We start from the raw sequence: 25314 nt of genomic DNA on the forward strand, positions 1-25314 counted from the left end.
TTCAAGATTTTCTTTTTGTGAAAGTATTGCAAATAAACATTCTTTACAAGGTCCCTTGGTGGGTCAGTGGTAAAATTACAGACTTACAACGCAAAATCCGAGGTTAAATTATCTTCAGTAAATACGTGATTTTACCCTTTTTATTAAAATTAGATTCTGTTTAGTTTTATTTGAATTATTTTTATTGAATTTAATTGTATGTGAGTGAAATAAAATGTTAGTCTATCTTTATTTTGGTGGTTCTGTTTCTGATTCAGTTTAGACCTCTACTTCACCCTCTAATGACTCTGTGCTGTTTTTTTTTTTAATTTCGCGTAAAGCTACACAAAGACTACCTTGGCTAGCCGTCCATAATATAGCAGTGTAAGACTAAAGGAAAGGCAGCTAATAATCACCATTGACCGCTAACTCTTGTGCTACTATTTTACCAACGAATAGTAAAACTATCAGTCACATTATAATAACTCCATAGATGAAAGGGCGAGCATGTTTGGTACGTGCGACGGGGATCCGAACCCCTCGACTCTCAGATTACGAGGAGAGGGTAAAGAATATTTTTGTAAAAAAAAGACGTTAGGGATATCAGAATAAAACTAAAGCCCTAAAACTAAGAATGAAACTTAGAATATATTATTTCCGTATTTCATAATAGTTTAATTTTATGTCGCTAGGGAAAGCACACAATTTTCGTTCGTAAGGTCTTGTAACATTTCATTGCAGGAACATATCTTCCAAAATAATTTTTCTATCAATAAATAAGTGTTCAAATTAATGTTGCAACTACCAGGTAGTTGAAGTATTCAATCAACTGAATGATCTTTGTTTGTGTTACTGATGTTTCATTTTAATAACTCCAGTTTCTTAATAATCGAAGCAATGCGTTCTATACTGGTCGTCTTTTTTTCAACTCTTTATTGGAGCCAAACCTGGAATTGGGTGTGCGGTATTTGATAATCGTGTGTGTTGGACTGAGGCCTGACGAGGCGGGTCAGGGGTATTAAAGTTCTGAGGCCCGAGGAAATATGGGATAAAGAGTAATGCATTCGTATTTTAATAATGTACTTCACGCAATATTGCGGTACTGCGGAAAATCGCTTTGCCTCAAAAAATGTAAATTGTCAACATATCTGGCTTCCACCCACCAGAAAAAAAAATTATACGCTTATGGATGTACCACGAATTTATGAAGACTTTAAAAAGGGGGCCGGGAACATAGCTGTCCCCCTGCCCTCCTGACCTACCTCTCGATGCCCCTTGTTGAACTTTCTAGGCTTTTTTGGACTTGAAAGTGGTTTTTCATTATATATTGTCACATTTATGTCCAGATATTTTTCTCTAAACCTATTTTCATTGGAGTATTACTGGGGAAGGCAGGAATGAGTACTGCCTCTCCCCCTACCTTGCGTGACACGGTTTGTCAGACGTGTCGTTCATTAGGAACACTTTGTAATCTGCTACTATAAGCTCTCTGTATACTGCTCATGATGGTGAAGCTATGGACCGTCTACAGCACTTTGATTCTGCATCATATGTTGCAACACTATCTTCCTCTGCTATTTTACAGAAGTTATTTGAACGTGGCTGTTTTTCCCACAATAAACCGTCCATCACTATGAGACCTGCCAGTCTGAATATAAAGAGGATGGCTTTCTATTCTTCTCCATTTGAGATACCTCATGACTTTGCAACTGTTACACTTACTCAGTTTGATCGCGTGTTGAAGATCGAACACGAGTGACATCCATCTCGTCCAGTCATTTGAACAAGTACTCGTTGCATGAATATTGATGTGAAGAGTCCAAAGAGTCGAGTGCCAAAGTTTGTGAAGATTGGTAGTTATGTAGTAATGGTAAACTACGCTGGTATATTCCATCGTTTTAGTCGTGAGGGGCATCTTTTCTGTTCCTGTGATACTTTCCATGCCAGAAGTATATGGACTTTGGGCATAATGGCGACGAATGTACTTTGTGTTGTGAAATCTGTGGGGAGGGACACTGTTCCTCGTCTTGCTTCAGAGGGCGCCCTACTACGCTAGTGAAATGGCTAGTTCTCAGTCTATTTCTTTGAGAGCCTCTGAAACATCCAACCTTATTCTCATTACTCAAACATGTGGTGTCAGTGGTCGGAGTATTCAGTGAAACCTTATGTTTCTGTGTGACCTCTTTCATTACACTGATAACAGGAATATCCTTGCAGTAATCGTTCCCATGATTACAGTGAGGCATTTAATTATGTTAACCACTATATTTTATGGTTTGCTTTGGTAAAATGCGGGTTTCTTCCTGTATTTATTTATTATTTTTGTTCTTTCTATTTTACTGCTTCCAGTAAACTTTTGTTGAATGAGTTTTTGACACCTTATTTCTCCGTTCATCAAGGTTCGTGTTAAGATTGCCAATTGTTTCTTCTGCTGCATACCTTGACCACTGAGAATGTTTCTTTTTTTATTTTTATCACGATTCAAAGTATCCAGTTATCTCATAAGGTTCCTGTTGGACTTGTGTAGCCATACACATGATGCCAACATCTTTACATCTGGCCTTCTTCCATGGTACTGCTCTTGCTGTGATGGAGACGTTACTCTCAGATAAGTAAAGCTCAAATTACATCTCTACCATGAGCAGTCAAATTTATAAATGAAAAAGCATGAATGATATTAAAAAAAGCAACACTTAATGACTGTAATTATATGACAAGTAAAATGCACAATTTTAAATGTTTCATAAAAGTTAAGCACAACTAACTTCTTTCAGTGTCAAATTATTAGAGAAACGTGTCAAACATAATTCCCATTTTTAAAAACCTTTAAAAGTTCTTTTCCCATTTGTAGACTATCCTACCAAACATTTCTTACAAGCGTGAGATGTGTGAGATTTATTTCAAAATAAACTGAACACTGGCTTTCAGATACGCAGCACGTAAATGGGTTTAATATTAAGTAAAAATCAGCTGCCAGCTCTAAGTGTCTGATGTAAGTAGAGGATGAAAAGTCTGTTTATACAATGACAAACAAATTATACTACTGTGTAATATTACTACAGACATATTTGTCTTGTATATGTAACAAATAAACTGAATTATTCTATAGTAGTAACATCATATGCTCTTCTGCATTAGTTTGGTAAACAACTTTGTCAAATTATTTAGCACCACAAAACAGTCACCACATAGCAACATCAAGGTACAGCACAGTGACAATCATTTAGCCACTTTTTCATGGTTGTAGTACTGTTTGTTTGTTTTTAGCATCTCCCACTACATTAGAGTATACCATATTAGCAGGGTAACAATCACATTACCATTTTTTTTCCTTGTCATAGTAATGTGTTTCTCTAGTGTCTACCATTAGGTTCCAGCAGTTGTGGTATAGTAACAATCATTCAGCCATTTCTGGATTATTATAATACAATGTATTATTAGCACCCTTCATTATGTTACAGTCAACTACACCTAAATTATTGTACATAATACTAACTGTTCTCTCCTGTATTGTCTGCTTACCATTTTACTTCAACATATACCAGGTTGACAATTTTACTTTGTATCCACATGAAAATGTTTCTTCCAGTAATAACTGGGACCACACTTGAAAAATTGTATTAAGTACCATTCTAAAAATCTCAAAACCTTGGTGTTTGTTTTGAAAACACATCTTTACAGATATTGTTTATACAGATGACTCTCTTAACACAACTATATCAGTGTGTTGAATCATAAAGAAGACAGTTTAGATCTATCATAGCTGCTATTTATTAGACTACGAGGTTTGTTTATATTCTAATATCTGTTTGTAACTTTACAATTAGTTGTTAAGTTATATTCAGAAAACACAAGGAATTCAGTTGTGTCACAACAAGAGTTTATTAAATGATTCAAGTTCATTATCTACTATCTATATATTACCTTGAGACCAAACAGTTATGAGCTAGCTATTAAATCAAATGGAAAATTAGAAGATAACTATTACACTGACCCATGTTTAATGTCTTTTTTTTTTATTATTTGTGTTATGATCACAATTTAATTATAATATCAAACTTCCCTCAGAATCACACTTTTTCCCTATTCTATAACACAATAAATGGGCTAAACAAAAAGTGATTTAAAACTGAGAAATAAAGCAACATATGGGTCAAATAATTTTAATAATTTAGTGTCATAAACGTTTTTGTCTCTCACAAAATTTTAAAACTATATAGCCAAACAATCAAAAACTGGTCAATACATTTTGTTAGAAATAAGTAGAAAGTGCACTTCTTGGCCTAATTTCCCTTTATGGCAGACATTAATATGGTAAGCTCTGCTCTAGAACTGTCCATTTTTAAAAAAATATGGTAAAGAATGATAAGAATCTTTATATTTTATTAATGTTAACTGAAAGCCTGGTTCACTCACTTCTCAGAATAATTGATATCAATGTTCTTGACATTGAACAGTCACATGTTACTAATTCATAAAACACACAAAAAACTGAATGGATACTTTCCATCAAGGCAGTAATTATAGGAAACCAAAATATGTAACAAAGGGAAGAATAAAGTACAATTATACTAATCACTGTTTGATGATAACTGTCTGAGCTGTTTTAGGGCGGTTTCTACCAACTTCTTCTTGTCTCGTTGATTCTTTTTTAATGCTGAAAATATATTTTTCTTCTTGTCTGCTTCTCTCACCCTTAAGGGAGTAAAGAACATTAATTCACACTAAAAGTATTGATATATCAAATTAATAATATTTTAAAAAATTAGTAAATTATATTATTAAAATTGTACAAATCCTTTTCATTCACAAGCCTGAACAAGACCTACTTAAAAAAAATAAGACCCTTTAAAAATGTTGCATTATTTGAAACTTGTATTTTTTAGCAATAATTTTATTTCTAAAACAACTTGAAAGGTAGTTATACACTTTTCATAAATAAATAAATATTGCAATTGGTTCAAAAGCATGCATTATAAAATATAAAGTGTAAACACACCATTGTAAAGTAAAAAACACAAAAAACTTTTTATCTTTATTTCACAAATTCATCAATCAATCAATTCTTTTATAAGTCTGCACACACAAATTTGCCCTAAACAATGTTTTAGGTAACACTGCATTACAAATCATTTGCTACCAGAGAAAACTCAAGTGATTCTTGGTAATTAAATAGTTTTGGTTTCAGATATGTAATCAGAATTTGTCCATCACCTCCAGATTTTAAGATACTGTATTATCTCACTACTTTATCAACAATATGTGTAATACCATACAATCAGCTCAGTTCAATAGGTTTATACTGTGAAATTAAGTTTACGTGGAAAGTTTAATGAACAAAAGGAATAAATTTTTGATAACTTCAAACAGTAACTGTATTGTATTGGTGTAAAACTCCATATATATTGTTCATATGTGCAACTTGTTCTTGATAAAATTATAATGACTTGCACCAATTTTGCTTCATTCCCATGCTCACCTTTTCTGCCCAGGAACATTTCAGGAGTCCGTCAACTGAGCTTAAAATGGGCAGAGTGATACATCTCTCTCTCAACTGCTTTTCACTCACTCACTCAGTTGGTTACTTTGTCTGGCTCTGCACACACTCAAAACAAAGTACATCTTCCTCACATCATATCTGTGATATAATCAAATAAAATCAAAATTTTGTTTTTAAAATATTTTAAACTAGTTCTCTAAACATAATTCTTTTATACTTTTTAGAAAATTATTTCATGTACTGACTGCTTTCACTTCAAGTCCAAAAACCACCTAAACAGTTTCCAAATCTGGCTTCACACAGTGGCTAAATAAAAGAAGAGAAATTGTGTCATTGACAATTTCAATGATACAGTGTGAGCCCAAAGATCATCTACCTAACTGTTATTTTTGCATTAATATTTCTGAATATTCAGACAAAACTAAACAATACACTAAATATCCAGAGATTGCATCTCTGATGAAACTAGTATCTCATGGGGATGATTTTCTTGTGTCACATCCAGCAGCAAAGTGGGAAATAGAAGTTATACTGCAAAAAAGACAATGAATCATCTTTACTTCCTTCATTTAGTAATTTTACCCCTGTGGCATCTCAGCATAAACTGCCTCATCTGATCACACAAGATGAGCTAAATGATCAGATTTGTGACTTGTTTTATACTGAAACAGCATGGAGAACTTTCATTTACAGCAATGGAATTTATCATAAAAGTCTTGCTTCTCACTGCAGCATGCAAGATACTTTGTGTTTCTGTACAAATGTTGATGCACTAATTGAAGAATCAAGTACTGAATATACTCTCAAGAAAGAAAACATTTTACCAATTCATCTAAAGTTAGTGTGAAAACTGTGCTTTTACATAATGGGAACACTAAGCCATTGGTTCCTGTTATTAATGCTGTGAACATAGTAGAACATGCAGATTATTCCTGAAGAAATCAAATATCCACTACTGCTACGTCTATAAAGTGAGTATACCAAACACTGTAGCTTTTTGTCTGTCTGGGATAGCCGAAATCATAAAATTCATTTTAAAAAAAAAAAGGAAAGACCAGTGAGAGAATTATGTTCCAGGAAAACAGAAAGTTGAGTTCCAACTTTCAGTGAATCATCAAGATATGTTTCTTCCCTCACACCATCTGTCTTATAAGTTTAAAAAAGTTAGTGAAGTAAAAACTAAAAGGTGGTATCTTTGTTAGGTGACAGATTTGGGAAGTGCTGATGAATGGTGATTTTGAAACATTACTCAGTCAGAAAAAACTTACTGCGAGGAAATCACCCAAATTGGTTGTTAAAATTTTCTTAGGAATTTACAGAGATGAAAACTATGTTGTGATTATTGATTATATTCCTGAGAACAAGAGGAAAACTGGGTCCAAGATGTCACTAAAGTTACACTTCTCACATTTTTAATTAAGCTTCTAATCAAATGATCTAGGTGCAGTGAGCAATAATCTTGGTGAGCACTTCCCTTAAGATATGTCTGTAATAGAACAGTAACATCAAGAAAGACAGTGGAATCCTGTGATGACAGAAGATTACTGTTGATTCTTATAGCATGAAACTAACAACATACATAAAAGATGCAACAAGTCAGTCAGGTATTTTGTTAAAAGAAATAAAAATAATACCATGATGACAGTTTTAAACATAGCTTAAGTGTATTTTCAGTATATAATTACATGTTGTTTTTGAACATTCTTAAATGGAATTTTCAATAAATAAATAAAGTTATCAGAGAGAGTTATTTTCACAATATATAAGAATATTTAGAATAAACCTAACATAGCTCAAAAACTAGAGGTGATCAGTAATATTCAACAATTTTTAGAATCAGGATCAACAAACTACTCATGAACAGTTGTATTTTTATTGTAGTGGAGAAGCTTCTTTTGTGCACAGTGTAACTTCTAAACACATATAATTACTGTGCAAAATTACTCAAACACTTATATGCTTTACATATTTCTAAAAAATTACTTTGATTGAATGAATTAAGGATATTTCAACACAGAAACAAAAAACATGAATTTTATCTCATAAGTACAACTCAAACCTGATAGTTAAAACAATATATAACTTCTATTATAAAGAAGCTCACACGTAGAACAGCCTTAAATATAAAATTTTCAAAATTACCTACAGATCAACCTAACAAAATATATACTTCATGATATTCCTACAAGCACCAATATTCTTAGTTATGCCAACTAACAAGACATGCTTTAACAGATATGAGGTGTTCTTTCATTATAAAAAGCCTAGACACCTAGTTATCATAAAAAAGGTTAAGGAAAATTATCATATTTATATTCAAGAAAGTATTAATTAATTGTGCAAATTTGTGGTAAGCACTGTTAAATATATGAATAAACAAACATTCTGAATTTAAGTGGTTTTCTATTAAATGAAACTAATTATGGCTAAATTAATTAACACATTCATGATTATTAACTTCAAAATGTAAAATAGAATTTTAGTTATGAACATTATACCATAAATTTAAGATTTTATTTCTATCTACCTTAGAAAAATAATATATTGATAATATTTATCTACTTTGTATTCAATGTTTTATTACTCTCACATTACACGTGGAGATGAAAATCTAAGAATGTTTATTTAATTTGAAGCATTGGAACCTATCATCTTGTGAATATGTGCAAATTGTATGCATGTATGATTAACTGACTACACAACAGACATTCAACTATCATTAAACTCTCGACAGTTAAAATTGATTCATTAATAATTATGGTATTAATACAGAGAATTCTCAGGTTATGTTTAATATATTACTATGATAAAAAAAATCTACGGAGAGAAACTTTTTGGTAATAAAATGGATTACCGATCCATTACCGGGCCGATCTATGGAGTCAGTTTCGAAATTTAGGTTCGAGACATCATTTTCATTAACTTTATCATAATATTTAACTGATATCCGTTCTCAATGAATGAACGACATAAATTTTCCTTTTCGCTTTTTATTCATACGTATAACAAAAATGGAATTGTGGGTCATTTAAGTAGATTAATAAAAAAAAATAGATGACTTTAATAGCACTAGAAAGTCAACTCGTATGTCGATCATCTTAAGGTCATAGACTGGCAGCTTTAAAGCCTTTAATGTACAGTCAAACACCATCGTTTTGTTTTGTTTAACGCAGATACTGACCTAAATATTGTAACCAGTGCTACAAGTTTGAAAAGAATTGCGAATACAAATAAAATGAAATTAATTATGTCGAGAAACCAAAAAATAGGAACGTGTTTATCTTTTGTTACATTATTTTAAAGTTCAAATCCTCAACAATAAAATTGTTTTGCTTTGAATTTCGCGCAAAGCTACACGAGAGCTATCTGCACTAGCCGTCCCTAATTTAGCAGTGTAAGACCAAAGGGAAGGCAGCGAGTCATCACCACCCAGCGCCAACTTTTGGTCCACTCTTTTACCAACGAATAGTGGTCACACTATAACACCTCCACGGCTGAAAAGGCGAGCACGTTTCGCGCAACCGAGATTCGAACCCGCGACCTTCAGATTACGAGTCGAACGCCTTAACCCACTTGGTCTCTGCTTAATATGAGCTTTCTCGAATATTAAGCCTAATTTTGTGACGTTGATTTCATAAGTTGTTTACGGAAGTGAAACACGAGTGTTCCACGTGATTTTTAAACATGGAAACTAACAGTTTTTCTGTTGTTGGAAACTGAGGACATAAAACAATAATTCCGTTTTTATTTTCGCATTTTCACAGAACCAGCGTTGCGTGACTGGGGTCATAGGGTCAAAATGTATAAATTTAAATTTTTTTTAAATAGAATATTTCGGTAATATTATTGATTAATTATTTGTAGTTAAGCACAAAGCAACATAATGGGCTATTTGTAATATCTTTAAAACAGGTATCGAAACCCGGTTTTTAGCAATGTAAGTACAAAGACATATCGCTCTTCCACCAGAAGTAGGTCGAAGGACAAAATGCGGGCTCTTAGGGTTAACTCAAATTACAGAGGAGACCTTAAGTATTATTAAAACCTCTGGGTAAGGGTAAATCCACTTTGTGTTTATCATAATGTCGGTGAGACAAACCATTCTCTTGTTGTCGTAGAGTCAGTGTGATTAATGTACAACCGATTTTGATTGGTTTATTTGGTTCTGCGCAAAGGTACAGGAGGTATTATTATCTGCGTTACCGTCCTTAATTTTAAAAATAACAGACTTGAATGAAGTCAACATCACCCACCGTTAACGATTGGACTACTCTTCTCAAACTGTATAATAGGATTTGACAGCTACTCTTATTACGTATCTGTTAACCCCAAGTGAAGACTGCAATTTTTTTTATGGTAACGAATGCGACTCATGGAGTTTCAAACCCACAATTTAGTACGAAAATTGATCTATGGAAGCACTTAAAATATATTTTGTCTTATGTGAAACTCTTAGAAAGTTATGCACTGTATAGTTGGTGTCATTAATGTGAAACAGTTCCAGAGTTATGTACTGTGTAGTCAGTGTCATTAATGTGAAACTCTTCGAAAGTTATGCACTGTATAGTTGGTGTCATTAATGTGAAACTGTTCGAAAGTTATGTACTGTATAGTTGGTGTCATTAATGTGAAACAGTTCCAGACTTATGTACTGTGTAGTCAGGGTCATTAATGTGAAACTCTTCGAAAGTTATGCACTGTATAGTTGGTGTCATTAATGTGAAACTGTTCGAAAGTTATGTACTGTATAGTTGGTGTCATTAATGTGAAACAATTCTAGACTTATGTACTGTATAGTTAGTGTCATTAATTTGAAACAGTTTGAAAGTTATGTACTGTGTAGTCAGTGTCATTAATGTGAAACTCTTCGAAAGTTATGCACTGTATAGTTGGTGTCATTAATGTGAAACAATTCTAGACTTATGTACTGCATAGTTAGTGTCATTAATGTGAAACTCTTCGAAAGTTATGCACTGTATAGTTGGTGTCATTAATGTGAAACAATTCTAGAGTTATGCACTGTATAGTTGGTGTTATTAATGTGAAACTGTTCCAGACTTATGTACTGTATAATTGGTGTCATTAATGTGAAACAGTTCCAGACGTATGTACTGTGTAGTTAGTGTCATTAATGTGAAACAATTCTAGAGTTATGTACTGTATAGTTGGTGTCATTAATGTGAAACAGTTCCAGACATACGTACTGTGTAGTTAGTGTCATTAATGTAAAACAGTTCAAGACTTATGTACTGTATAGTTAGTGTCATTAATGTGAAACAGTTCCAGACTTATGTACTGTATAGTTAGTGTCATTAATGTGAAGCAGTTCTAGAGTTTTGTAATGTGTAGTTAGTGTGACTAATGTGAAACAGTTCTAGAGTTATGAATTGTGCGGTTAGTGTGACTGATGTGAAACAGTTCTAGAGTTATGTAGTGTGTACTTAGAGTGACTACTGTGAAACCCTCTCTAGGATCCTTCTCTTTCAGAGCTACTAATCACTTCCTGTATTGTTAACACTACATACCATTTTGAGGCAAGCTATTAATTCTTCTATTATAAAAACAACTTACCGTTTGGATGCTTCCAATTGCTATGTAGATTTTTAACACAGTGTACCGCTAGAAGTCTACTATTTGACCAATATTAAAATAAAAAGAAACTAAAAGCAGATAGCAACCAACTTAGGTCCATGTATTTTTCACTGTTATAACCTGAACTCCGATATAAGAAACAACACTACATGTGTTATATATGTTGTTTTTTTATTTAACACTCTGAACATGTGTTTATATGGCATTTAAAAGATATTCAGCATTGGTGCTGCTAAGTTAGTTTTATGAATTATTGATTAGATAAGCCGTTTAAAAACATATAAGACCAAAAACATGGTTTCTATACCTGTGTTGGGCTCTACAAAGGAAGCCCAATGCTTAACAACAAACAATGAAGCAACTTAATTTAGGTGCGCATGAAATGATTCTCAGGGCCCCGACAAGGACATGGGGTTTAGGCACTCGACTCATAATTCGAGGGTCGCGGGTTCGAATTCCGGTCGCACCAAAAATGCTCGCCCTTTCAGCCGTGAGGGCGTTATAATTATACGGTCAATCCAACTATTCGTTGGTAAAAGAGTAGCTCAAGGATTGGCGGTGGGTAGTGATGACTACATGTTTTCCCTCTAGTCTTAGATGATTTCTATTGTAAATTCTCTGTATTTTCAAATATCTTTCGTTATGCATTTAGTATCATTTTTTCATTTTACAATTATATTAAGAACTTTAATGTCTCATAATCTAGTTATATCAAAACCCATACTTAAATTTATCTTTAAAAAAATCAGTGTGTACGAGACATATCTATACCACTATTGAATAGTATTTCATGAGTGTAAGTAGTTTTACTATACAAATTATCAAGAAAACCTTTAGATATGGGATTGAGAATGAACTTTCAGCTTCATTTATAATAAGATATTATGAAACTGTATTTATTTCTATCTTTTAACACGTTTAATTATTTGCATATCGACCCATCTCTTTGTACAGTTCATCTGTGTCTTTCTCACATTGCAGGCTAGTCCTCGAAAGAACAAAATCAACAATAGACAAGAGGTAATACTTTTTCACATTCCTCGCATCTCTGTTTATTGTTCAAATAACAAGTCCAGTGGTATTTTACTTACTGACTGATAAAAGAAATATACAAACAATTCACAACACAAGTATAATAATGTGTTTTAGATTTTAAAACTACTAATTAGAACACTATGTTTCTCTTCCCATTTATTCAAATGACATACGAACAATGTGAAATATTATATCGTGGTCAATGTTGCTTACTTACACCATATAGTTAAACATGAAACAATGAAAGAAATCTGTACTCTTTAAAACAAGTGTTGGTCACAGTGAAGAACATTGTAAAATGTATTCAATATTACATCTTTAACCAATTATAAATATTATACTTCAACCAGTAAGAATTTACACATTTAATTTATGTAATGTAGATTGTGCTTAATAGCATTTTTCATATATTATAGTAAATAATTCAGAAAGACAAATAAACATAAAATGGTATTTAAAATATATTACTTTTATACTTTTATCATATTATTAAAGTTATTTGTAGAAATAAAATAAATAACAAATGTCCACACAATAATTTAACAGCTCATGTTCTAATAATTAATAATCTTATTTACTGAATGTAATTCACATTTCACTAGATGTCAGGGCAGTTTAGGTGTTTTCAATAGATAAATAATTTATGTACAACTTGACTTTAATAAAAAGAAGTAAATAATAAAACAATTAAAATGATTTTTATCAAATACCCTGAAACTTAATTAAAAATGTTTGTAAAACAGGAATTGGCCTATAAATTTAGTTAACACCATTGTGTTATTTAGTAGCAAATCATATATTAAGACGTTCTTTGGTTAACTTTTTCAGTGGGGTTAAACCCAACAGGTATGTGGGCATGCGTGGTACTATACTTCATAGCCTAGGATCCGTATAGTGTCCTCCATATTAATTATATGACTCTGGCATGCGGTCATCAATTGTATGCCCACACAGTGGGTTGGGGTAGAAGTGGAGAGCGTGGGTTCTCGAAAAGTTTTCTTAACGTCTGATTGATCGCTCCGGGTTACTTGTACCATCCAGAAAGAACCATTCCACCTTCACTGACCTCTAAATATTCTAAAAGTAGAAAGAAAACATATCTTTTTATTTATTAGACTCACTTGTTAAAAGTACGATAAAATTTATTGTTGTTGAAATTGGTATTTTAGGATTTTCGTTATCTGCCACTGGAGGGGGAACAGTTCAATTTGTTCTTTCTTATTAACTGAGAAGCTACGGAAAGGGGCCATCTGTGTTTAGCCCACATTTGGTATCTAAACTTTTCAAGCATTGTAAGTCCGCAGACATACCACCGTGCTACTGGAAAGACTGGTTTCCTCAAGGAACAAGTCTAGTAAGTGGATTTTTCTTCAAAATCATTGTTACGCTAAGAAATATCTTCCGTAAGATGTTAAACTATGCCACAAGAAGCAACTAAAATGCTTGTGAATTTTCGTTCCAAATAAATGTGATGTCAAAGAGTCATTTCATATGTACTGGTGTGTATTGCATGATAACAGTAGAGTCATAAATTAATTATAAAACACGAAGTACAAGTTCATGACAGGAATAAAAAACGTTCTTCCACTTTCACCATTATATGTTTTTAAACGAAACTTACTGGCTCATATCAACTTACTTCAGTTGAAAAGAAAATCTCTATAAGGTCCGGCATGGCCAGGTGGGTTAAGGCGTTCGACTTGTAAACCACGGGTTCGAATCCCCGTCGCATCAAATATACTAAACCTCACAGCCGTGTGGGCTAGCTGCCTTCCCTCTATTCTTACACTGCACAATTACGGACGGCTAGCGCAGATAGCCCTCGAATAGCTTTGCGCAAAATTTAGAAACAAACAAAACTTCTACGTCCTTCAATTCACGTTTTGTTGAAACAAATAAGTAGAAGGAAATGAGAAAAAAAAAAGGTTAAAAAACACAAAATCCCATTTATGGTATTATACCCAGACGTACTCCTTTGCCACTGGGGGAGTTACTTAACATTAAGAAAATCATTTGTTTTAAACATTTATGCCAGGCCAGACCATGAGATTAATAAACCTCACTCGTGTATCACCTGTTGTGGTGGACACAGAACACCAGATTTCCTACCCTTGTGATAACGTTTGTGCATAGTTCTTGTCTATTCGACAGTCTCTCTCGCACCTTCTAAGCCTGATGTATATACACCTACCCCACAGAAGAGCTTCGTGATGTGTTTACTGGCGCCGCCTACCTGCAGCTGAGGGAATTCGTTCCAAATTTGAGTTCTCAACAACACGAGTGTTTAAAATAGTTTCTATTTACTGGTGTTTGTGGATATTTTTCAGACACTAAATTAACTCTTGGCATATTGTACATTGTGATGATTCACTCCTAACTACAACTAGGCTTCAAGACCTTTATTCTGAGACGCATATCAACAATACAATAAAAAATACTTTGGCGTAGAGGTCGCACCAACTAAAACGAGAAATCTGTAACCCAGAAATTCATGTTAACACGTGAATATATTATAGTGGTATTATTATTGTTACTATTGTAGTTATTTCTTGGTAATCGCAGAGCTATACAGTAGGCTATCTATTCTGTGTTCATGGAGGGGACTGGAACTACAAATTTTAGACTTATAAACCTCATATTTTTCTACTATCCAGCGAGAAATATAATACATGCATTCAACTGATATTTATAACAACAGATAAAAACTAAATGCTCTTTCAAGATTTTCTTTTTGTGAAAGTATTGCAAATGAACATTCTTTACAAGGTCACCTGGTGGGACAGTGGTAAAATTACAGACTTCAACGCAAAATCCGAGGTTAAATTCTCTGCAGTAAATACAGTAGAAAGTTCATTAGAACTCTGCTTAATTAGCCAATCAAATGCCACCTCTGATGGGATGACGGTGTGGCTATCCACTTAAAATTTGGGATTAGAGACCTCCCTCAATAGACAAAACATATAACCCTATATTTTTTCAAGCAGAGCTCTGGAGGCTAACCGTTATATTTGAGGTTTAAAATATTATTTTATTCGAATTTTGTGTTGGACAGAGTACAGATACTGCACTGCGACACTTTGCGCTTAACAACAAACACTTCCAGCTATGAAACAAGACCAAATGTCGTTATTACTCGATAACCTCTTAATGATTTAGTAACTGTTTTTTGTGATTTTGATCAAAACAGAGATCGAAAATCTTCTCTGATAATGTGTGTGACCTGCCATCTAGTGAATAAAATAAAAAGTAATGGCTACTTCTGTTTGTTTTTTAGAGATCTCACCCTTGTAAAATAGGAAATAAAAACATATGGAATGGTAGATATTCGTAAAATTTCTATGAGGTATATGTAAAACGAAATAAATGCTATAATAAAATTTACACAAACGAGTAAAGTGAGACTAACTGGATAGATTTTAAAAAGACTTCAAATCTCTACTTTGGTTGGCATTGCGATCCGTCTGGACTAAATGAAGCTATTTAAATTTGCTACTCAACGTAATGATTTAAATCGTTTTAAACACTATCCATCTACACTATCACTTTACTTGTTTACGTACTTTTTACTGTACCTAATATTTTGTTTTTGGATACATTTATAGCAATTCTACGAATAACCAACGATTTATATTTTTTGTTAAAAATGTGATTTTACCCTTTGTATTAAAATTAGATTCTGTTTAGTTTCATCAAGGTTCGTGTTAGGATTGCCAATTGTTTCTTTTGCTGCATACCTTGACCACTGAGAATGTTTCGTTTTTTATTTTTATCACGCTTCAAAGTATCTAGTTATCTCATGATGTTTCTGTTGGACTTGTGTTGCCATACACATGATGTCAACATCTTTACATCTGGCCTTCATCCATTGGTACTGCTCTTGCTGTGATGGAGACGTTACTCTCAGATTAGTAAAGCTCAAACGAATCTTCTCAAGGCCAGATGGTTGGGTCATCTTGCATCTTCCTATAATATTCCGTTTGACTTGGCATTAGCAAAGTCTGGTTTAAAATGCTTTGTGGTTTGGTTCCTTTCCTCTCTTGACGTTCTTTGGTTTGATGTTTTTGTCTTCTCATTATATTATGAACGATTTTTTTGTTCCAGTCCTGCTTATATTATACCTAATTTGTAATTTCTTTATCAACAGGTCTTACCTCTTATGCGGTATGTCGGTGTTGCATTTCCCCTGGAGAAAAGTTGTATATGGATTATTGACCGTCTTAGCATTTTATTTGAGGATAGATAGGGCTGAGCTTGTCTCGTGGCTCTCTCTGCATTTGTATTCTGATAATGGGTATCTTGAGATTTCGTGTATTAGGATAAAATGTTTATCATTACTGTTTACCTTATCTGTGTAATGTCTGTTTTGGGATGGCAATCCCTGTTTGTCCTTTCTTTCGCTACTCGTTGGGTGTGGAATTCAGGGTTTTAAGCTCTCTACTTTCCTTGTTGTTTCCCATGTACTTGGATTCTCTTCTCCAGTATTTCCAGCTGTTCATCATTGTCAGAGAGAGGTTAGTGGTTTTGATGTTTTGTCATTGTAGCCTCATTCTCTTTATCATTTACTGGTCTCTCGACATTTTCACTAAACTGGGCAACATCAACTTTATCAGTTGATTACTTTTGCAACATCAACTGATTTTACAGTAACTCCAATTAATGAATTATTTTATATGGCATAATTAATAAATACTCAGAGGTTATTGATTATATTGATTAATCAAGTTAATTTTCCAGTTCTATAAATTATCATTTATACAACTGAATATGGCTAAGAGCTACGGAACTTGGTCTTAGGAAAATTTAACTATCACGCTTGCTGCTATAGTTTGCCTACTTATAGCCATTCAAGAATTTGTGCAACTTCATTCAGAAACTGTATATTTTTGCCAATGCTAACAATTATTACATTTTGCTAATACAATCAAGTCCGTTTTGCAGAACTGCCTTATTACTGGTCAAATTTTCTTCTAATCTTCCATTGCAGTCAACAGCAGTGCTCGTGACACTCTCAACACTAAGTCCACTGTGCTTACCGTAGTCACTCAACTCTTCTTCTTCGACTCCATGCTCAGTTATACTACCACTGGTGCAACTAGCTGTGTCACTACTGTTTTTCTCTTCTAAGTCTGACTCAGAATGACCTGAATCATTTTTTTCATAACACACAGAAATTAGTTAGCAATTGATAATGACAAATTTTTTGTCGTACGTTTATTCGACCAAACACATGAACTGGTTTGAAATGATTAAAAAAAGGCCACTGATTTTATACTTTACATAGAACATGAATGAAAAGAACTTGGAGGTCATAAACAGCACAAGTACGTCGTATACCACACACCTAAATGTACCAAAATAATATCAGGATTTCCTAAAGTCTTTTGAGATGCTGACCCCTTTAGAAATTTATAAAGCGGTCACTGATTCTCAAATTCTTAGAACATAAATTAGAAGTGAAACTTCAAAATATAATCAACTTTTATGATGCAATCATTAGGAAACATAAAAAGTGAAAAAGAATGAGGTTTTCTCTAAAAGTTGCCTGATGAATATCGGACTGTAGGGTTCAGAGTTTGAGTCTCAAGTCCCTGAAGTTTCTAACATTAAACCTATTTCTCTGTCTCTTCAGAAGTCCAACCACTTACATGACTAATTGCAGTTTTAACAACATACAAACTTGGAGAGTCATACAGCAGATAGATGCATAGGCCAACTTTAGCACAGGAGTTATTTCTGTCCTCCTATCAACACTTAAGTCCTTATTCACCCCTTTACAGTCTCACCAAACCAAGGGGATCAATATCAACCATTCTGGGAAACCCTAATTTACATGATAAAGAATTTTGACACACATATGAGAAATTACAAAGTTTTATATTTAAATATCCATAACAAAGAGATAAATGAAAAATATAAAGTTATTACTGAAATAAACCTCAAAAATGTGACAAGAAAGAACAAAATAATCATATCTGATCTATTACAAGTCATGAAAATGAAGAAGATAAATTGGAACTATTTTAAACTGTTCTGGTCATCGTTATGATGAAGTCCAAAACTTGATAAATACCATTAATAACTTTAATCCAACATGAGGTTGTTTGACATAATCTATTGCAAAACATAAATTATTTTCAAAGTAAAAAAGTCTCTGTCATAAAGAACGTAATAATATTTAACAATTTTATACAGAAATAATACAATCTGTTAGACACTTTAAAATATATACTTACAATATTTAAAAATACCATGCAATGCATCCGAGATAAATAATAATGATAAAATCTGTGTCACTAAAGTTACTAATGACCAGACAATATTTTTTATAGTAAAGATGTTTTTTATACAAACAAAATTGAAAATTACCAATCCTGAAATTTTTTTGAAATAAAAATATCATATTAACATTATTGTGAGATATCTAACCAGTCACAAGTTGAAATGTATTAAAATCTTGAAGAATATTTATCTGGGAAATGTAATGTGACATCCTGGTTATCGTTAAGTTTCTATAAAGCTTTGTTAGCATTTAATCACTATATTGGACAGCATAACTGTCACAGTTTTACATTTTTAACATAAAGGGTGTTTTACCATTTCACTATGAATAATTTACAATTATAATATTTTAAGTTCTTCTGGATATGAAATTTCATTATCTTGACTTCCAAATCACTTTTTATAGTATTTAGTGCAAACTACAGACAAATACCCAAATTCAAATCTACAGCTTTATATAATTACATTTTCATGTTTACAAAATACAATTTCATGAAAGTTCTTAAATGGTGTCACATCTGTGCTAAAGCACAAACATTTAAACCTAATGGCTCAAAAGAGCTAATTAGACAAATTATAAACTGTGCCCAAGTACAACTGGTCACAGTGATGACCCTGTAAATATTTTCTGAAAACTGTGAAAACAGAACACCTACATTTGTACAGATAGTTGGTGCTTTATTGACACAGTTTTGCAAGCCTGATAAAAGATATAAATATTCAATCATAATGAAAATAAATACATTTTTTATTGAGATTTGTTGTATACCTTCTTCAGTAATTAATACTTTTCAAATTTTCTGGCTCTTTCTGTTACAAAGATTTATTCATAACCTACTATCATGAACCTTAACAAAGGTATCACCAACCCAGTGGTCAGAGTAGTTAAAAATATGTTTGCTAACCATATTCTTAGACTTTACCAATCTATCTTCACAAAATAACACGTTGTTTTACTATTCTTTGATTGTTTGTTTAAACAGAGTATTTGTGATGAAACTTAGTTGAATGGACGATAACTGCTGTAAAAACACAAGTGTAGAGGTTGACATTTTGAAGTCTTCCACTTGAAGATGAGAGGTGGAAGACTTTCCCAATGTTATCATCTACACTTGTTTTTCTCCAACAGGCATTTGCCATCTATTCATGTAAGTTTCATCAAGTTATTTTACTTGTGTTATTTACATACAATAAACCTAACAAAATAAATAAGGATTTGAATCAAAATAATATTTTGGTGTTACCTTCACTACCCTCTAAATTTAACTAATGTCTGGTCGTAAGAGAAACTTTTCATAGCTTTCTAACAGATATAATTTAAATCAAAAAACACCTTTTAACAATGAGAAACACACCTAAAGAAACTAAAAATAAAAGTATCAGATCTCTAGTTTAGTTTTATGTTTACTAAACTTTTCACAAGATTCCTCTGTTCATCTCTGAGGACCTCTGCTTAAATATTTTACTTGCTTCACACTGATGGAAACAGTTTATAATATGCTCCATCTAATGGCATTCAAACCTTATTTGTAGCTATATTCTTTATGCTTTTCTTCATTGTAGTTCAGACTACATGCTGTGACATTATAAAAGGGTGGAATTGAAAAACTGTAATGATAAAAAGAAGGAAAGAAACAGAAAATGTTTAATTATGTATTTAAAGTATGATAGTTTATTTATCTATAAACCAATGTTTTGGGATGGAATGAAAATTTGAAAATAATTTAAAGTTGCACCATTTACAAGAGATTCCCCTCAAAGCTGTATGCAAACAAGTGTTTACATTTTTTAAATTTTCATTCCAATTTTTATTAAAAAAATGTTACAAAATGATAAAATAACCAATTCTAAAGTATGTTTGAGTTAGAAAATGTTGAATTAAAGTTTTCTATGATAACTATATTGGGTAAGAATCTTTTTACCTTTTACTAATTGATATGGCGCGTGTGTTTTTCTCATAGCAAAGCCACATTGGGCTATCTGCTGAGTCCACCGAGGGCAATTGAATCACTAATTTTAACATTGTAAATCTGTAGAGTTACCGCTGTACCAGTGAGGCACTACAGAACTGGTAGTTATCTACTTTTATTTCATGTAGTAGTTAAATTAAAATAAAAAATTTTAACACCTTCACTTAATTCTGAATCTTCCTGACTAGTACTACTTTGTTTTCTTCTCCTAGACACTCGACGACATGACAAAGATCGTTCCTTGATTTTCTTCTTTAGAAACCTCTGAAAAATAAACAGAGAAGAAGAGAGAAACAAAATTATTTTTCAATGGCACGAAAATAACAAAATTTACTAGCAATAAACAAAACAGGTTTTTTTTTCCAGTATGTCACTGTCCAAAGTTACAAAGTTCCTTTAAATAAGAGTAAATATGCATAAATTGTGTGTTTGTTTTGAATTTTGTGCAAAGTTACGTGAGGGCTATCTGAAGTAGCAGTCCTAATTTAGCAGTGCAAGACTAGATAGAAGGCAGCTAGTCATCACCACCCACTGCTAACTCTTGGGCTACTATTTTACCAACAAAGAGTGGGATTGACTCTCACTTATAACAACCTCATGACTGAAAGGGTGAGCATGTTTGGTGTGACAGGGATTCAAACCCGCGACTCTCGTGTTATGAGTTGAGTGCCTTAACCAACTGGCCATGCCAGACCAAATATGCAAGGGAACTTCAAGTCAATAGACAGGACTTAAGTATTTTATCACAGAATTACACGACCCTGACCATTATATCACACTGATTACAAATATCCCAGAACATTTTAACAAGCATCTCAAAATCTTTGGACCATCAGTTTTATTTGGCAGTCTCCACAAGGGGAAGTTTTAAGGTGTGAAACAGTTTTAAGAATTTCTAAAGACTAACTACTACATAACATTAATTTTTTTAAATGCATGTGACAACCATTCTCTCGTAATTCCATAAAATTGTTGGTTAGGGTGGTATTACTCTATTACTTGCATTTGAATATCACTCTTATACATTCTAAATTACTTTTTATGTTACTACTTACTTATACAGGACCTCATGATTATAAAGAGAGCTACATGCCTACCTTAAGTTTTCAAACATTACCCGGCTTCTCCCTCTAAACAGATACAATATAAACTACAAAAAAATGCTCCAATTTTTAATTTTTTTATATAAATTTAATTAACACTTTTAGAAATCATTTCTGATCTTCCTCCTCCAATAATTTATAACAATCAAAGAAATTATAATCAGTGATGTCGAGAAATCCCACTTGTAGAGAAAAATTTATATGTAAAAGTGGCTTGTTTGGGTTGAGAAAAATTTTTCTCAATTTTCTCAACCAATACAAGCTGTTTTTACATATATTTTTAATCAAAGAAATTGTACTTCAAAGTTTAGTTTCTTCAAATATCTTATTGACAATTATTTTCAATAAAGTAACAGAAAAACATTCAAACTGCCATTCATACATTTATATAGATCCTCCAATTGAAAATTTTATTTCAGAGTAGAAAAATTTCAACTTCCCATCTATTCAGAAAACACAGCTGAAAATATCTGGTCTTTGTACATGTCTGTTGCTTATTTTTAAATTCAAATAGTTTGAGAACAGTGAAGTTTTAAAATTAATCTTATCAAAAATTGTAACATTTAGCTACTATAATTTCTGCTTTACAACTTTTAAATTTCTAAAGCTAACAAAATCCAAAACATATTATCTGAAACCTGGAATTGCTTTCTTTGTTGCAATCTATTTACTGTAGAGTTCTCTTTCTTTTTTGTATCAATTGTAAATTTCTAAACTTTCAGTTATTATATTAGAAATCCCACTGGTTACATGCCTTCAAATAATCTAACGACATCATGGCTCTGAGATTTTGTATGGTACTTAAGGGAAGTAAATCAGTTTATTGGTTTCCTGCTTGTTTTATTTATTTTGTTGAAGTTATTACTTTGGTAGTTGCTTGTTTCTTTAGAAACACTATAACTGGTAACTTGAAACAAAATGAACACTTACAGTGCCTTTGCTCGTGAGCACAGATTATTAGAGGATACATCATAAAAACTGTCTTACAAAGTTGTCTCAGAAGGAGAGTAGCCTTGTAACCTGTTTTTCCAGCCAGGCTTAAATCTTTTAGCTACGCAATCTTGTTTGTCACATAAACCTACCGCGAGCTGTTTATGTTCTAATTTAGAGACAAAACAGACTGAATTACTTATTATTAGTTTTTGTTGTGTCCATATCTGATACATGGGCTTTCCCGCCCTATAACACTTAACACTAATAAATCTTTTGACCACTGTGTTTGTTTGTTTTTGTTTAACGCAGAGCTACAAAATATGTCATACTCACCACTGGTTTCGAAACCTGATTTTTTTGCATCACGAGTCCCACTTAAGACACAAATATCTTGTTAAATAGCAGTGAACCTGATATATGTTAACTATTAACTGCACTTTGTTTTATTTAGGATATGTTTAGTAAGCCTGACAAAAACACAAATAAATAATCTTTAGAAAAGTCTGAAAGATAAATCAGAGATTCGATTCCCCCTCGATGGCCACAGTAGATAGCCCGATATGGTTTTACTATAAGATACGTACACATACCATTACTCCTTATTACATGTTTCCTGTTTATAGTACACAAATTGTTTCCATTAGATTACAAGAAGTTTACTAAAGCCAACAACAATATTCTACAAAGACTGTAAGATGAAATTCCCAATACACCCGTTATACTAAATACATTTCGCGAGCTTACAGTGGAAAACCAGCTATAGTTTTACAATGGAATAGCCACGTGGTTAACATATTTGTTACAGAACTTTAACTTACAGCCTAATAAAGGACTGGCTATGTATATCCATCCCTAATTTTAAACTGAAAAATCTTAGAGCGAAGGAAGCTACTCAAAACAACCCACCGCCAACACTTAAGCTACTATTCTCTGACCTAGTAGTGAAATTTAATTGTTACTTTTGTATGTGATCTATCGATCCAATGTGCGGAGCGCATTTTGGGGGCAATTGGTCGCAAATCGAGAATTTTCGGATTCATTACTCGAGCATGTTAACTACTAGGCCACGCTCGGCCCAAAGTTATGTGTACTTACCTTTTATCGCACGGATAAAATCACTTGTCTCACTTGGTGGCGCTGTTTTCTCTTTCGTTCGCTACGTGAGTTCCTTTTCCCACCATTTTCTACAGTTGACAGAGATCAAGAAAAATGAAATATTTGTTGAGTAATATTTGTTCGTTATAACTAAAATTAACAAGAAATCGAAGTTTATTTTTCTTGGTATTTTTACGTACCAAAATGACATTTGCGGAAATTAATATTTAATTTTTATTACCTGAAAATTTGATTAACAAAACAAAAATCGCTTGGAAAACTTTTCATGTTTTTAAGCAAAAAAGCCATGTTAAAATTTTCTTTGAGTTTTTGTTTGTTTTATAGTAAAGCCAGCCACATCACCCCGTCTACCGTATTCTCCGTAAAAGATTTAACTCCCTATTTGCTTCCCCCCCAGTGGCTTAGCGGTAGGTCTGCGGACTTACAACCCTAAAAACCGGGTTTCGATACCCGTGGTGGGCAGAGCACAGATAGCTCATGGTGTAGCTTTGTGCTTAATTCAAAACAACAACAACAATTCCCTATTTTGACTTTTGTAAATCAGTATGGTTACTGTTGTCCCGCAGGAGGAACTCTCAGAAAACTAGAAAACAAAGCTATTATTTTTTTCTTTATACCGTGAGATGGCACCATCATCGACTTTATTTATGGTTTTGTATTTTTTTTGAGTTTACGAGAAATTTATCAATATATACATGTGAGTAAAGAGAGAAGCAGTCATTAACGAGAAAAAAATAAAAAAGAGCTTTGGTCAAGTTACTGAATAAAAATATGTAGTAAAAATAATTAGAGCTATTTCTGTTTCAAATACAAAACAAAACAAACAGGAATATACGCGATAACTATAACAAAATAATGACAACACCTTAATGAAATACGTATTTAAGTTTCTCAGAAACACAACTACTTCAATTAAAAAAGTCCACAGTTTTTCTGTTCCGTATTCTGTCTTATTCTTTGACTTTCTAAGTCCTCACAACATGTTGTCTTATACATTTAAACTGAAAATAATTCCTTAGTACTACAAAAATTGATTCCAGGTACCTTTCTGGGTAAAAGCTAACACACAGGATTACATACAAAAGTCGTAGCAGTTTTCACACGAGACCTAAAACTCGAGCGTTTCATAAAATCCCGGTCACACCAAACATACTTATACTTTCAGCCGTGGGGACGTTATAATGTGACGATTAATCCCACTATTCATTGGTAACAGAGTTGCTCAAGGGTTGGCGGTAGGTAGTGATGACTAACTGTTTTCCCTCTAGTCTTAGATGATTTATGTTGTAAATTCTCTGTATTTTCAAATATTTCTCGTTATGCATTTAGTACCATTTTATCATTTTACAATTATATTAAGAACTTTAATGTTTCATAATCGAATTATATCAAAACCCATACTTAAATTTATCTTTAAAAAATCATTGTATACGAGACATACGAGGGCTGTTCAAAAAATACGCGGACTGTTTGAATTACGCGGCTCAAGTTGGTTCCAGGGGAACCCGCTTGGTGTCGCTAGGTTTGCACAGATCAGCTGATTACGACGCCATTTTCCGATTGCAGATATATTCATTTGTGTATTAGCTACGCGGTTTTAAGTGAAGTGCGATTTTTTCGTTTGGCGGATTTCAGAATGAATGACCTGAAGGAGGAACGACTTGCTGTGAAATTTTGTGTTAAACTTGGAAAATCTGCAACTGAAACTTTTGCTATGCTTAACACGGCTTACGGTGATGTTGCTATGAAGCGTACGGCATGTTTCAAGTGGCATGAACGTTTTAAGGATGGTCGACAGTCCATTGAA

At 32.9% G+C, this 25314-nt stretch overlaps 3 long non-coding RNA genes across 6 annotated transcripts; all 3 read right to left on the reverse strand.

The window, feature by feature from the left end:
- Positions 1 to 3458: 3458 nt before the first annotated feature.
- Positions 3459 to 9090, reverse strand: LOC143222579 (uncharacterized). 4 transcript variants are annotated; one of them, XR_013012339.1, is made up of 3 exons: positions 8661 to 9090; positions 5459 to 5617; positions 3459 to 4674 (listed from the first exon to the last, which is right to left on the reverse strand). It is a non-coding gene; the product is annotated as an uncharacterized LOC143222579 (long non-coding RNA). The 4 variants fall into 4 exon arrangements; XR_013012338.1 differs by lacking the exon at positions 8661 to 9090 and adding an exon at positions 8334 to 8646; XR_013012337.1 differs by lacking the exon at positions 8661 to 9090 and adding an exon at positions 7626 to 8313.
- A 3005-nt stretch (positions 9091 to 12095) lies between these two features.
- LOC143224170 (uncharacterized) lies at positions 12096 to 14349 on the reverse strand. The gene is made up of 2 exons (XR_013013249.1): positions 14181 to 14349; positions 12096 to 13183 (listed from the first exon to the last, which is right to left on the reverse strand). It is a non-coding gene; the product is annotated as an uncharacterized LOC143224170 (long non-coding RNA).
- Positions 14350 to 17061: 2712 nt separating this feature from the next.
- Positions 17062 to 23576, reverse strand: LOC143222588 (uncharacterized). The gene is made up of 3 exons (XR_013012364.1): positions 23487 to 23576; positions 20514 to 20619; positions 17062 to 19993 (listed from the first exon to the last, which is right to left on the reverse strand). It is a non-coding gene; the product is annotated as an uncharacterized LOC143222588 (long non-coding RNA).
- Positions 23577 to 25314: the final 1738 nt, after the last annotated feature.

This window comes from Tachypleus tridentatus, chromosome 8, assembly GCF_004210375.1.
Source record: "Tachypleus tridentatus isolate NWPU-2018 chromosome 8, ASM421037v1, whole genome shotgun sequence".
In the NCBI taxonomy this organism is placed as follows: Eukaryota; Metazoa; Arthropoda; class Merostomata; order Xiphosura; family Limulidae; genus Tachypleus; species Tachypleus tridentatus.